Here is a 16,035-nt window from a genome sequence, read left to right as displayed (position 1 = left end):
CCTTCCTGCTCCTCTGATGCTGCTTGTCCTACTGTGTCCATCCAGCTCCACACTTTGTTATCTCAGATCCTCCAACATCTGCAGTTCCTACTATCTCTGTTGGAAAAGCTCAGAGATCATGGGAACTGCATTAAAGCTGCCCCAAACACCAGCTTTTGTGCCCCTGAGATGCTGCTTGTCCTGCTGTGTCCATCCAGCTCCACACTTTGTTTTGCTGGAAAAGCTCAGCCTGTCTGCAGCATCTATGAAGGATCAGGCCGAGTTTCATGTTTCCGGACGGTGGCCCGCCCTCAGAATTGTGGCCTCGTTCTCCTCTGATTGGTTGGAGAACAAGCACATCCGGTGCCTTCTTCCTGTTCCGCCTTTTGCTTGCTATTGGTTGTTAGATGTCGTTCAGCCACGGAGCATGCGCACTGGGAGAGATATCCGGAATGAAATGGTCCTCCATGAGAGCCACAAGTGGTGAGTACAGGTTAAACGGGAGGGCAGCTTCGGTGCTGTATTCCAGCAAGAGGGCTGCGTGATTGCTCAGTTTAGGACTAAAGTCTCAAACAGGGGTCTTCCGGTGCTGCGTGTAGGTTGCAGAGAGCCTCAGGCTTCCTCCCTGAAACAGGCCGAGACTGCCCTGTGAGAGGGAAAGTCCTGTCAGCTTTTACCCTGTCAAGCCACTTCAGAATGTGATTACAGCAATGAGAGGTGTTCTCAGTAAAGCAGAACTCCAATGTGTACTCACTGGTTAAAGGTCTTTCCACTGTGTCCTGTGATAGCACCCTCACTGAGTTTTTAAAAACCATTTTTGGCTTGAATCTGAGAGTTGAACGGTGACGTCTGGGCTGTGAGCAGCAGTTGTGCTAAAAAAAAAATACAAAATCAATTATTGGTTTCTGAGGCCTGGCCTGGAAGTTAATTGCAGGTTGTTTCTTATTCAAAAACTGTGTAGACTCTTTTGGCCATTAATAAGGTCAGCATCTGAGAACTGGTGCCAGCAAGTCTGGGAGAGAATGTGGTCAAACAGAAGGACTTTGAAACTGGGCCAAATGCACATCTTTGACGCTGAGCTGGCTGTTGGTGCGACAGAGGCTCAGAGAAAGACCAAAGAGTGGAGGGAGAGAGCTGAACAGGGTGGGGCTGTGTGGTTTGGATATTGGGGTTATTCTTCGCCCGTCACCCCGCCTCAAAATCCAGCCAGTTGTTTCTCTCATTGTCCCTCTTCCACAACTTTATCCACTTCTGTACCTCCAGCCCCTATCCCACCCCTCAGGTCCCCCATTATCAGCAAACGTCCAAAGATATTTCTTACGTACTATGTTGCTTTTCTCACAGCATTCAACAACTTGAAAACTGGATTGAAATGAGAGACAGAGCAGCCACTCCAGAAGCTTCCAAAATCACACTGCACCTTCTTGACCTGCTGCAATCCACGTGGTGAAGTAGCTCCCATGTTGCTGTTTGGTAAGGAGTTATAGGATTTTCATCCAGTGGTGATAAGGTCGTACTGATATTTCTGTCAGTTGTAATCATTTTGTTCTTATTCCACCTTCACTGTATTAGAAACGTAGAAAATAGGAACAGGTGCAGGCCATTGTAGCTTTCTATCCTTCTCTGCTAGTCACTTTGATCATGGCTGATCATTCTACTCATATTCTTCCCACTTGAGAGTCATACCCTTTGATCCCTGAAGCCCTCACAACGATACATATCATCACCATCATCATGTGTTTGGCCTTAACTGCTTTCTGCGGCAGCAACTTTCACACGGTTGCCAGTCTCTGTTTTTTTTAAAAAAAAGTTTCCTCATTTCAGTCCTTAACAGCCTGGCCCATGCCCCTCAGCTCCGACTCCCTGGTCATTGAAAACATCCTTCCTGAATTTAGGCTTGTTAGAATGTTATTGGCTTCTGTGAAATCTTTCCTCATTCTTCTAAACTAGGGCGGCATGGTGGCTCCGTGGTTAGCACGGCAGCCTCACAGCACCAGGGACCCAGGTTCGATTCCAGCCTCGGGTAACTGTCTGTGGAGTTTACACATGCTCCCTGTGTCTGCGTGTGTTTCCTCTGGGTGCTCCGGTTTCCTCCCACAGTCAAAAGATGTGTAGGCTAGGTGGGTTGGCCATGCTAAATTGCCCGTAGTGTTCGGGGTACGTGGGTTGGAGGGGGAGGGGGATGGGTCTGTGTGCGATACTTCAAGGGGTGGTGTGGACTTGTTGGGCTGAAGGACCTGTTTCCACACTGTAGGGAATCTAATCTAATCTAAACTCCAGTGAATTTCATCCTAACCAATCAGTGCTGTCCTTATACGTAAGTCTTGCCATTCCAGGAATCAATCTCATCAACTTTGTGAATAGCGTCCATAGCCAGAACATCCTTCCTCAGATAAGAATTTCAAATTTGCACATACCATCCCAGGTGTGGTCTCACTAAGATCCTCTACAATTTCAGCAAGACATCCCTGCTCCTGTACTCAAATGCTGTCACTCTGAAGGTCAAAATACCATTAGCCCTCTTTGCCCCCCATTGCACCTGCATGCTTACTGTCAGTGACTTGTGTTTTCCTCGTTTTGTAATCCAACTGGATAGTCTTGAACTTATCCACATTATATTTCATCTGCCTTGCATTTTTGCCCCACTCACTCAACTCCAAGTCACACTGAAGCATACTTGCATCTTCCTCACGGATCACTGTCCTAATCCTGCAAGCTTGCAGATACAATATTCAAGTTTTCTCATTTAAATAGCTAATAGATGATGTGAGTACCTGGTGTCCATCACTGACCCCTGCACTATCACACTTGTCACTGGCTGGCACACAGAAGCAATCAGATCTCATATGCTTTAACTTTACTTGCTAATCTCTTCTGTGGGACCTTTTGAACGCCTTCTCAAAGCGCACATGAGCAACATCCGCTGGCTTTTCAACTCCAAATGAAACATTCCAGCAGTTTTGTCCAGCATGACTTCCCTTTCATAAATCCATACTGACTCTAATTCTGTTACTGTCTTCCAGTGTTACATTAAGGTCTATAGTTCTCAGGCTTCTCCCTATCCCTTCTAAAACAAAGGCATAATATTAGCCATTTCTGGCCATCTGGCACCCCACACGTATTTATAGATGATAGCAACATTTTTGCAATTTCTTCCCTTGCTTCCCATAATGTCTTGGGATACATTAGATCAGGTGCTGAAGATTTATCCATCTTCATATTTCCTAGACATTTAACTCTTCCTCTCCTGCAACATGAACTGTTTCCAAAATGTCAAAAATTATTTGAGTTCTGTAGCCTCCTTCGTTCCAACTTGTCTATGCCGACCAGTTTCCCAAACTGAACGAGTCCCACTTGCTTGTGTTGGGTCCATATCCCTCTAAACCTTTCCTATTCATGTACCTGTACAAATGTCTTTTAAATATTGGAAGTATACCTGCATCTGCCACTTCCTTTGGCGGTTCATTCCACATAGAAACAACCTTCTGTTTGAAAGAGCTCCCACTTGTTTACCTTTAAATCTTTCTCCCCTTCCTTTAAAAATATACCCTCCAGTTTTGGACTCCCCTCTACAAGGGAGAAGACCCTTGTTGTACACTTTATACCCCTCATGATTTTATAAACCTCTCTAAAGTCATCCCTCAACCTCCTATTTTCAAGTGAAGTCCTAGTCTCTCCTCATAACTCATACAGTCTATAGGTTACCAGTACTGGAGGGTAAGTGTAGCATGAAGCCACCCAAAGTAGAAAGTTAATCCAACCACGAGAAGCATCACATAGTCTCCATCTGTTTGGCCCTTCGTCAAATAGTTTGGCAAAAGGGACTGTCCAACTTCATACATGGAGAGTGAACGTTTCAGCTGGTTTTCTCCAGCCCCCTAGTCTTGAAATACCTCACGTGAATGAAAAGGGATCTTCCATTCACCTTATCTGTACTCTTCATGATTTTATAAACATATAAGTCCACGCCTCCAATTCTTAGACTGCAGTGGAAAAATATCCCAACCGATCAAGCCTCTCCTTAGGACTCAAAGCCTCCATTCCTGGCAACATCCTTATAAATCTTTTCTGAACCCTTCCAAGCATGATGATATTCTTCGTATGACAGGAGATCTGACGTAGACACATTATTCCAGAAGAGTCCTCACTGATGTTCTGCACAACTTCAACATCACATCCCAACTCCTATACACAAAAGATCTGAGCAGTGAAGGCAAGCAGGCTCAACACCGACTTAACCACCCTTTCTACATGTGATGCCAACCTCACAGAATTAAGGGCCTGAACCCTGAGGTCTCTCTGTTCGACAACACTAACCCCAAGACCCTACATTTAATTGTATAAGTCCTGATCTTGTTTGTTTTACCAAAATGAAATACCTCGCCTTTATCCAAATGAAACACCACCTGCCATTCCTCAGCCTGTTGACCCTATAAATCAAGATCTCTTTGTAATCTTGGACAGCCTACTTCACTGTCCACTATCCTGCTTATTCTGGTGTAATCTGCAAACTTACTGACCATGTCTCCACTATTCTCATCTAAATCGCTTTTTTATACAAAGTCAAACAAAATTAGAGCGAGCACTGAACCCTGTGCAACACCTCTGGGAACAGGCCTCTGGTCTGATAAACAACACTCCACCACCAGTGTCTGTGTCCTGTCACTAAGCCATATTTGTATGCAGTTGACAAGCTCCCCCCGAGTCCCATATGATCTAACTTTACTAATTAGTCCACCTTGTGGAACATTGTCAAAGGATTTACTCTTGTCAATATAAACTACTTCCACCACTCCGCCCTCAATTATCTTCTTTGTTACTTCTCCAAGAAAATCAATCAACTAATCATTCCTATCTCTCCAAATACATAAATCCTACATTTCACGATTACCTTCAACTATATACCCAAAACCAAGGTCAGACTCTCAGCTCGATAGTTCCCAGGCTTCTCCTTACGTCCCTTAAACAAAGGCACAATTTTAGCCACTCTCCAGTGATCTGGCACCTCACCTGTAATTATAGATGATACAAATATTTCTGCAAGGGGGCCCCATGTTTTCTCTTTAACTTACCACAACATGGTTTGATGCACTAGAGCAGGACCTAGAGGTTTAAAGTCAGAGTGTAACACATCACGGAAACAGGCCCTTCGGCCCAAACTGGTCCATGCTGACTCTGTTGCCCACTCAACAAGTTCTAATTGCCTGCATTTGGTACATGTCCCCCTACAAACACTTTCCATCTCTGTTCCTGCCCAAATGTTGTTTTTTTTTAAATTGTTGTTTTTGAGCCTGTCTCAACCACTTTCTCTGGCAGCCCATTCCAAATATGCACCACTCTCTATGTGAAGAAGTTGCTCCTCACATCCTCCTTAAATCTGCCCCCTCTCACCTTAAATCTGTACACTCTAGTTTTCCATTCCCCATCCCTGGGAAAAAGACGACATGCATTCTTCCTATCTAAGCCCCTCATGATTTTATCCACCTCAGTAAGGTCAACCCTCATTCTCCTACATTCCAAGGAATAAAATCCAATCCTGGCCAACCTCTCCTCAGAACTCAGGCCTGCTATTCCTAGCAACATCCTTGTAACTCCTCTTTGCACATTTTCCAGTTTAGCTATGCCTTTCCTGTAACAGGGTGACCAAAACTGTACGCCGCACTGCAAATGTGGCCTCTCCAATGACTTGTACATCTATAATGTCCCAACTCCAATAAGCACTGCCTTGACCGAAGAAGGCCGGCCTGCTAAATGCTTTGCTCACCACCCTGTCTACCTGTGATGCTGCTTTCAACCAACTATGTACTTGTACTCCTCAGTGTCTCTGTCCCACAATACTCCTCAGAACTTACCATTCACTGTATGACTCTGACCTCGGTTGAACTTACCAAAGGCCAACACCTCACGCTTAGCTGTATTGAATTTCATTTGGCAATCCTCAGCCCACTTCCCGCTGTAATTTTTGATAACTTTCACTGCAATCAGTGATACCTCTTAATGTTGTATCATCCGCAAACTTACTAATCATGCTGTGTACATTCACATCCAGATCGTTTATGAAAGTGAAAAATAACAAAGGTCCCAGTACTGACCCCTGTGTTACACCATGAGCCACAGGACTCCAGTCCAAGAACCAACCTTCAGCCATCACGCTGTTATTCCTACCATCGATCCCATGAGCTAGCGCTCCCTGGATCCCGCACAACCGAACCTTCATGACTAGCCTGCTGTATAGGGCCTTGTTAAAGGCCTTACTAAAATCCACATAGACAACATTCTCTGCCTTACTCTCATCAATCCTCTTGCTTACCTCTTCGAAAAGCATGAATAGATTTGTCAGACATGATTCTTGTGCACAAAGCCATGATGACTATCCCAAATCAGACCTTGAATATCCAAACATTTGTGCATCCACTCCCTGAATATCATCTTCAATACCGTGTCTACCACTGGTTCACTGGCCTGTAATTCGCTGGCTGGTTTTTGCTACCTTTCTTAAACAATGAGACAACACTAGTCACCCTCCAGTCTTCCAGAATTTCAGCAGTGGCCAAAGATGAAGCAAAAATCTCTGCAATTTCTTCCGCAGCCTCCCGCAGTGTCCGAAGCTGGACTTCATCAGGTCCAGTGGATTTATCAACCTTAAAGTGCTTTAAGGCTGTAAACACCTCCGCGATGGTCCAGAACATCCCCACTTGCTTCCCTTTTTATCCTTAGCATCCATGATTCTCTACTTAATAAACACTGAGAAGAAATTCATTAAAATCTCCCCCATTTCTGTGAACTGTTTTCAAACCAAAATATTTCTCCTCCTGACTTGTCTAGCCTCCATTTCTTTCTCAACAGTAAAAACTGATGCAATATATTCCTTTAAGATCTCTCTCTGCTCCTGTGGTCCAACACAAAGTTGACCTTTTTCATCTTTATGGAGCCCTGCTTGCTCTCTCGGTGCTCTCTTCCTCGAAATGCACTTGTAAAAACTCTGAATTATTCTTAAGCTTATCTACCATGGCAGTTTCAAGTTGCTTTTTTGCCATCCTGATCTCCTGTTTAAGAATTCCCCTAACACTATTTACACTGTTCAAGATATTCATTTGAGCCAAGTTGTTTGCATCTAATAATTTATTATTATTATTTTCTTGACTGAAACCTGAGTATCTTTTTCACCCATTGTTCTCTAATCCTACCAGCCATACCTTTCACTCGAACAGGGACATAATGACTCTGAATTATCACACTTTTGAAAGCCTCCCACTTATCAGACATCCTTATACCTGCATTCTCCTCCTGATACCTTTTGAAAGTTACAAAAACAGAAGTTGCTGGAAAAGCTTAGCAGGTCTGGCAGCATCTGTGAGGAAAAGTCAGAGTTAACATTTCGGGCCCGTTGATCCTTCCTCGGAACTTTTGAAAGTTCTTGTCTTATACCATTAAAATTTGCCTTCCTCCAATTGAAAACTTCTAATTTTTTCTGGAAGACACATCCTTATCCACAACTGTTTTAAAACTGATAGAATTACTATCACAAGATTCAAAGTTTCTCTGTTCTGCCACTTCAGTCACTTGCTATGCCTTATTAACCAAGAAAAGCTTCCTATTTTCATAGGAACATTGATTTATTGGGAAAGAAAACTTTATCGAACACATTTCACAAATTACTCACCATCCAAATCTTTAACACTCTGTCAGCCCATTTTAAATGTTTGGAAACTGTAGATCACTAACTATTATAATCTTATTATTCTTACACCTATCTGAGATCCCTCGGCACATTTGTTCCTCAATTTCCCTCTGACTATTAGGAAGCCTATGGTACAATCCCATGAGATGATCGTTCCTTTTCATTTCTAATTTCAACATATGTTTTCATTGGATGGTGTTTCTAAAATATCTGTTCTGGTGATAGCAGCAATGTTTTCCTTATTAATGAAAGCTACTCCATCACCTGTTTTGCCCCCCTTTCGATCTTTCCTCTGAAATCTGGAACATTATTACAGGGAAAATATCTTGCAGGCGTTGGATGAAGTGGAAAAATTCTTCCTACCAAAATGAATGGAGCACAATATTCATTAAATGGAATTCTGAAGTGCAGAAGAATTTAAATTAAGAAATTGAGTTTCAGAGTTAGTGTGCAGATATAGAATGTCATGAGAGGGTCATACAGCATGGAAACAGGCCCATCGATACAACTCGTTCATGCCAACCGTGTTCCCAAACTAAATTAGTTCCATCTTCCTGCGTTTGGCCCATATTCGCGCTCAACCTTTCAAATTCATGTACTTATCTGAATGTTTTTTAAACATTGTAACTGTACCCACATCCACCACTTCCTCTGGCAGTTCATCCCACACACTGAGCACTCTGTGTATAACAAAAAGTTGTCCGTCATGTCCTTTTTAAATCTTTCTCCCCTCATCTTAAAAAAATGCCCCTGGTTTTGAAACCCCCCACCTGAGGGAAAATACCTTGGCTATTCCTTATCTGTGTCTCTCATTATTTTATTAACCTACATAAGGCCATCTCTCAACCCCTTAGCTTCCAGTGAAAGAAGTCCCAGCCAATCCAGCGTATTTTTATAACTCAAACCCTCCATTCCCAACAATATCCTGGTAATTTTGACCAAACCCACTCCAGTTTAATAATAATCTTCCCATAATAGGACGACCAGAGCAGCACATAGTCCGACCGAAGAGGACTAGCCAACATAACTTCCCAAGTCCTGTACTCAAAGGCCTGAGCAATGAAGACAAGTGTGCTAAATGTCTTCCGAACCACCCTGTCTACCTGTGATGCAAATTTCAAAGAATGATGTACCTGAAACCCGAGGTTTTTTTCTATTCTGCAACACTACCCAGAGCCCAACCATTAATTGTGCAAGTCCTGCCTTTGTGAAGTATTGCGTTGTGGTAAAACAAACATTTATCCTAATAAAATTCAACCTGTCATTCCTCAGCCCATTGCCCCAATTGATTAAGATCTCTCTGAAATCCAGAAAGCCACGAGGCCATCTCCCTTGTTATGACAACAAGGAATAATCAATGAAAAGATGTTCTGCTTCATTTGTACAAGGAAGGGGTTGGACCAAATCTCGAATACCGTATCAGGTTTTGGCCTTCCGTTCGTTTATTCAAAGTGGCTCAGAGGAGGATTACAAGATTGAAACCTGGAATCAGTGGGTTGTCTGAGGAAGATGGATTGGGCAGGAAAGAGGGAAAAGGATTTGTCAGGAGCTGCTGATTAAAACAGGAAACTGATGTGAGCCAGGATATAGGGTGCATTGAAGTAGAGTCTGTTTGGGTTGAGCTGAAAAACACCAATGGACAAAGAAAATGACCTTAGTGCTGCATATGGACCCCAAGCTGCAGTAATATTAGGGAAGGCATTCGGGTGGAATTGAGAGATACAAGGCATAAAGGTATGGCTTTAATTACAGGTGACTGCAACCTACTTATAAATTGCCCAAATCACACTGTAACAGTACAGTGCAGGAGGAATCCTTCGTGTCTGTATGGTACAATTTTATGAATCAACATGTTGAAGAAGCAGAGATAATGGGAACTGCAGATGCTGGAGAATTCCAAGATAATAAAATGTGAGGCTGGATGAACACAGCAGGCCAAGCAGCATCTCAGGAGCACAAAAGCTGACGTTTCGGGCCTAGACCCTTCATCAGAGAGGGGGATGGGGAGAGGGAGCTGGAATAAATAGGGAGAGAGGGGGAGGCGGACGGAAGATGGAGAGTAAAGAAGATAGGTGGAGAGGGTATAGGTGGGAGGTAGGGAGGGGATAGGTCAGTCCAGGGAAGACGGACAGGTCAAGGAGGTGGGGTGAGGTTAGTAGGTAGCTGGGGGTGCGGCTTGGTTTGGGAGGAAGGGATGGGTGAGAGGAAGAACCGGTTAGGGAGGCAGAGACAGGTTGGACTGGTTTTGGGATGCAGTGGGTGGGCGGGAAGAGCTGGGCTGGTTGTGTGGTGCAGTGGGGGGAGGGGACGAACTAGGCTGGTTTAGGGATGCAGTAGGGGAAGGGGAGATTTTGAAACTGGTGAAGTCCACATTGATACCATATGGCTGCAGGGTTCCCAGGCGGAATATGAGTTGCTGTTCCTGCAACCTTCGGGTGGCATCATTGTGGCAGTGCAGGAGGCCCATGATGGACATGTCATCTAGTCCATCATGGGCCTCCTGCACTGCCACAATGATGCCACCCGAAGTATGCAGGAACAGCAACTCATATTTCGCCTGGGAACCCTGCAGCCATATGGTATCAATGTGGACTTCACCAGTTTCAAACTCTCCCCTTCCCCTCCTGCATCCCTAAACCAGCCTAGTTCGTCCCCTCCCCCCACTGCACCACACAACCAGCCCAGCTCTTTCCCCCCACCCACTGCATCCCAAAACCAGCCCAACCTGTCTCTGCCTCCCCAACCGGTTTTTCCTCTCACCCATCCCTTCCTCCCGCACCAAGCCGCACCCCCAGCTACCTACTAACCTCATCCCACCTCCTTGACCTGTCCGTCTTCCCTGGACTGACCTATCCCCTCCCTACCTCCCCACCTATACTCTCTCCACCTATCTTCTTTACTCTCCATCTTCGGTCCGCCTCCCCCTCTCTCCCTATTTATTCCAGCTCCCTCTCCCCATCCCCCTCTCTGATGAAGGGTCTAGGCCCGAAGCGTCAGCTTTTGTGCTCCTGAGATGCTGCTTGGCCTGCTGTGTTCATCCAGCCTCACATTTTATTATGTTGAAGAAGCAGATGGGTTTTGTATAATGAGGATGGAATAATTGACAATCCAGTTGAATATGGGCCCTTAAGGATGAGTGGCCACAATAGTTTGGAATTCTTCACAAAGCTGGAGAGTGATCATGTTGTTACTGAGTCTTGGGTCCTGTAATTAAATGAAAGCAGTTAAAATGGTATGAGGCACGAGCCAGTTGTGATAAATGGTGAATCAGTGTTTAAATGGATGATGGGAAATGGTAATGGCAAACATTGAAAGAGCGTGTGGGCAAGCTGTGGAAGTTATTCATCGCAGCCAGGCATAAGAACAAAATGGGAAACATGATCAAACCACAGCACAGAAAGGGAAATGAACAGGTATTAAATTTAAGGAAGCAGCATACACAATTAGGTCAATAAAACAACTGACAACAGGATTGGGAGCTGTTTAGATTTCTGCAAAGGGAAACAAAGGGATTTAATCAGAGTGAGAAAACAGAACATGAGTGCATGCTGCAGGGACCATACAAACCAATAGAACTTTGTTATATATTCATTCACAGGATGTGGACTTTGGTGGCTTGGCCAGAATTTATTGCCCATCTGTGATTGCCCAGAGGGCTATCAAGTGTCCACTGCAATGCTGTAAGGCTGGCGTCACATATCGACCAAACCAGGTAAGGATACATTTCCTTTCCCTGACGGATATTAGTGAGCCAGATGTTTTTTTTTCCTGATGATCAAAAATGGCTCTATAATCATCATTAAACTCTTAATTGGAGATTGGTAATGAAAGACTGGTCACGAATAATATAGGGTCTCCTGACAAGCAGAAACAGTGAATTTATAATGGGGTACAATGTGATAGTGGAATAATTAAATATGACTGAGGTTTTCAATAAGGAGGGTGCAAATAACCTCCCAAAATTAAGGTGATCTCAGGGTCTAATAGGAAGGTGGAATCAGTATTAGGAGGAAAATGATATTGGGAAATCTAATGGGATAACAGGCAGATAAATCCCCAGAGATTGATAACCTTCATCTCAAAGTACCTCAGGAAGTGGCTGTAGAAATAGCAGATGCACGAGTGGCTATCCTCCAAATTCTATAGACTCTCAGTTTTTTTTTATGACTTGGAGGATAGCTAATGTAACCTTACTATGTAAGAAGGGAGTCAGAAAGAAAACAGGGAATTTGCACAAAATTGTTGGTTGGAAAAAATATGTTAGGCCCCCTCCACAACACTCGCCATCCTGACTTGGAAATGTATTGTTATACCTTCAGTGTGGGTGGATCAAAATACTGAATTCTCTCCCTAACAGCATTGTGTGTCCACCTACCACTCATGGACCACAGTGTTCATGAAGACAGATTGCTGCCACCTTCTTAATGACAATTAAACATAGCCAGCAATGCCCACAGGATGTTTTTGTTTTAAACTATCAAGGACAAGTGGGAATGTGGAATTGAAGCGTAAATAGATCAGCTTTGACCTGAGGCTCAAGAGGCAGAATGGACAACTGATTCCTAATTTGTGTGTTCTCTGCTCCGATTTAAAATGCATCATCTCATCAGGAATGATGTATTTTCTGTAACTTAGAAGGATGAATTTTGCAAATGTTAATTGAAGCTGGTTGGGGTGTAGAGAGGAACTAATCCACTGGGTGAGTGAAGTTGGAGCTCAAACTCCCTCCTCACCCGCAGTAATCAGACAGGACTCTAGTTTTTTTTGTCCTGCGGTTCCCTCAAATGTAGGAATAAGGAACAAGTGAAGGCCACTTGGCCCATCGAGCCTGCTCTGCGACTCAATAAAATCACTGCTGATGTAATTTCAACCTCAGCTCTGCATGCCTGCATATCTCAGAATATCTTGCATCATCTTGGTCAGCAAGAATCTGCCTCTGATTTTTTTTTGAAGAATGATTCTGCATCCACTGCCTTTTGACGAAGGGAATCACAAAGATTCTCAACCCTCTGAGAGAAATGTTCCACACTATTTCAAATGGACTCATCCTTACCTTTAAACAATGGCCCTCACTTCTAGATCCTTCCACAAGAGGGACAATGTTTTCACCATGCATCTGGTCAGGTCCCCTCAGGATCTTTGATGTTTCTATTTAGTCTCCTCTTTCTTTTCTAAACTCCAGAGAACACTGGCCTAGCCTGTATTTTCCTCTAGATGTTCCTTCAAGGCAATCCACTCATTCCAGGTATTAGTCCATTGAATCTGCCCCGAAATGTTTCATAACAACCTTCTTTAAGTCGGGTGACCAGAACTGAACACAGTCCTCCAAATACAAATCCCACCAGTGCAAAAGGGGAATTAATTATCGAAAGGAGGACCATGAATTCCGACTTGCTTGCAGGAATGCATTTTCAGCAAGCTTCGGTCATTTACACATATCCAGTTACAGACTGACACAGGTTATAGTCAGATAGTTGTACGGTTTGTATTGTTACACCGACAGCATTGTTGTGGTCTCACTCAAACCTCCCACTCTGCTGGCTCTGCACAAATAATGATTGGCTCTGCAGCCAGTTCCACAGCCTGATTTGTCCTGTATTTTTCATCTTCTGTCCTTTCAAAGATATCAAATGATCCAAGTGGAATAGCTCAGCAGGTTTGACACATCTGTGAAGGAAAAAAAAGAGTTAATATTTCAGGTTCAGCGAACCTTCTTCTGAACTTGAGAAAGGGTCACCAGAACTGAAACATTCACTGTTTTTTTTTCATTCACAGATGTTGCCAGACCTGCTGAGCTTTTCCAGCAACTTGTATTTTCATTCCTGATTTACAGCACCCGCAGTTTTTAATGATCCAGGTGACAATCAGCAGCTTTCAATCTACTTTTATTTTCCAGGGAATTGGAAAGGGAGCATCTACTGACAGAAAGCTCAACTCAAACACTGGATCAGGAACTGCCAGGAACATTTAATTCTCTGGAGCTTTGAACAAGGAAGGAACAAGCATCGTTTACAGTGAAGAGAAACCATACACGTGGTCTGTGTGGACAAGCCTTCAGTCAGTCGTCTGCCCTGTCAGTACATATATACAGTCAAAACAGGGTGACAACAATGACATCCAGCAGCACTTGTTTTGTAATATCATAGTAATGGATCTCAGTTTGAGTTAAGCAATGGCCAGTCATCTCCTATCCTCATTAAGGTCTTTGCACAAACATAGAGCAAACAGCTAAATTCCAAATGTGAGAGTGACGATCCACTATCCTAAGACTCCCTTTGACAGACCATTGTATTGAGGAATCATGACAAAGCTAAATTCAATAAGGACCAGAGAATATTATTCTTCCTTGGGTAGCCAGTCTTTGAAAGCATTGTGTCTTCAGACATCAGTAGATCGAAACAAGGTGAATTTATTCCAATTTGTACCACATACATAGGGAAGAGGTCTCTAAGTCTAGCTCAGAGACACACAACCTTTTACAGCTCAAAACAGCATATTAAGTCATTTTCACATCAGAATGGTTCACGTAACATTGACACATAATTTATTTCATATCAGTTACTTACTACAAAAACAGGACAAAGTTCTGAGTCATCTAATTTCAACAGGGCTTCCACTTCCACAGTATCTTAAGAGCTTCTCTATCCCACCATCAGGATGCATCACAGGATGCAAGCGTTTCCGCGTGAGTAATACTTGCATGACTATCTTAAGCTATACAGATAGGCACATAGGGCTCAGGAACTGTTGATGGTCCACTGTCATAGACATGCGGTAAGACTATGTCTAGATATAGTTGTATTTGACTTATATCTTATGCAGTACTGCTTGGACACATTTACTTTCTACTTGTTCTGTGTTTTAAAGTTCTGCTCCTTTTCCTTCTCTGTTCCCAATGTACATTCTCCTACCCTCCTTACCCTACTTCACCCTGGTTTGATCATACTGAATACAGAAGAAGAGGCTTGTGATTATAGGAGGGCAATCGTCTCAGCTGCAGGAGTTCCTCAGGATCAGGTTCTAGTCCCAACCACCTTCAGCTGTTTCATCAATGACCTTCCCTGCACCATAAGGTCAGAAGTGGGAATGTTTGCTGATGCTTGCACAATACTTGAGCACCGTTTGTGGCTCCTTGGATACTGAAGCAGTAGATATCTAAATGCAGTGAGCCTGGACAACATTGACGTGAGCTTGCCATGCGACAAAGAACATTTGCACCAACAAGTACCAAAAAATAATGACCAAATCTGAGAAATGAGAATCTAACCACAGCCAAGTGACATTCACTGGGTGTATCTTTATGGAATTCCCCATTATCATCATCCTGGGGGCTAATATTGATGAGAAACTGAAATGGACCTACCAGCTGAATAATGTGCCTGCAAAATACGTCTAACCCTCTCAACCACCTGATCTTCCTGTCCAACCACGTTCAGGGATTTGTGAATGTTCACTCCAAGATCTCTTTCTTCTTCTACACCACTTGCTATTCCTCACTTTCATAGTTCAGTCTCGAAAAAATCATTATCACTCACTCCTGTGGATTCAATTCCTTTCACCATTTTATCTTTCAACTTGATTGATATCTCCCTGCAGTCCATAATTTTTTTTTGTCATGGTCAACGATATGATTACTTACTGCATGTCATGTGCAAACTTCTAAATTATGGCTTCTACAGCTAGGTTTTAATGATGGTTATGTTTCACAAAACAGTGGAACTCCACTGGATTAAAAACTGAAAGGACTGCAAATGCTGTAAATCAGAAACAAATAAAAAGCAGAAATTACTAGAAAAGGTCAGCAGAAGTGGCAGCATCTGCAGAGAAAAATCTTAAGATAATATTTCAGTGTGAGTAACCCTCAGAATTTCACTGGAAACAGACAACCAGATATGGTTCATTTTTAGTTGGGGATTTGCAGCAGCTATAAAAGCAGAATATAACTGTATATGAATTTGTAGGTGTCTCCGGAATTTATTTTGCTGAGCGATGCCTTCACACACATGGGAATGGTGAACAACCTCTCCCCAGTGTGTCTGAGTGAATCAGTTTCCACCTCAGTGGGTAATTGAATCCTTCCCTCGGTTTCTCTGTGCTGTGGGTGTCCTTGTCTCTGTCCGGATTGGACGATGAGGTGAATTGAAATCAATGCAGAGAGAAGGCCCAGTTTTCCCTGTTGTGAATGTGTTTTTAATCTTCCTTATTCTCCCATAGGAGGTGGGTATCACTGGTCAGGACAGCATTTGTTGTTCATCCCTAATTTACCTTCAACTGATGTCAGAGGGCAGATAGGGGTCAACCATTTTGTTGTGGGCCACAAGCCACTTGTATTGTAGACCAGGCAAGGACTTCCCTTCCAAAGGGATGTGAATGAA

General features: G+C 43.4%; 1 long non-coding RNA gene across 2 annotated transcripts; it reads left to right on the top strand.

Annotated features, from left to right (window-relative positions):
* The first annotated feature begins 396 nt into the window (after positions 1-396).
* Positions 397-15,589, top strand: LOC132208602 (uncharacterized). 2 transcript variants are annotated; one of them, XR_009444731.1, is made up of 5 exons: positions 397-462; positions 1,324-1,452; positions 11,259-11,372; positions 13,557-13,733; positions 14,616-15,589. It is a non-coding gene; the product is annotated as an uncharacterized LOC132208602 (long non-coding RNA). The 2 variants fall into 2 exon arrangements; XR_009444730.1 differs by having other exon boundaries at positions 13,557-15,589.
* Positions 15,590-16,035: the final 446 nt, after the last annotated feature.

This window comes from Stegostoma tigrinum, unplaced genomic scaffold, assembly GCF_030684315.1.
Source record: "Stegostoma tigrinum isolate sSteTig4 unplaced genomic scaffold, sSteTig4.hap1 scaffold_49, whole genome shotgun sequence".
Lineage (NCBI taxonomy): Eukaryota > Metazoa > Chordata > Chondrichthyes > Orectolobiformes > Stegostomatidae > Stegostoma > Stegostoma tigrinum.
Note: the sequence above shows the minus strand (reverse complement) of the source record. Positions and strands in the feature narration are given on the sequence as shown.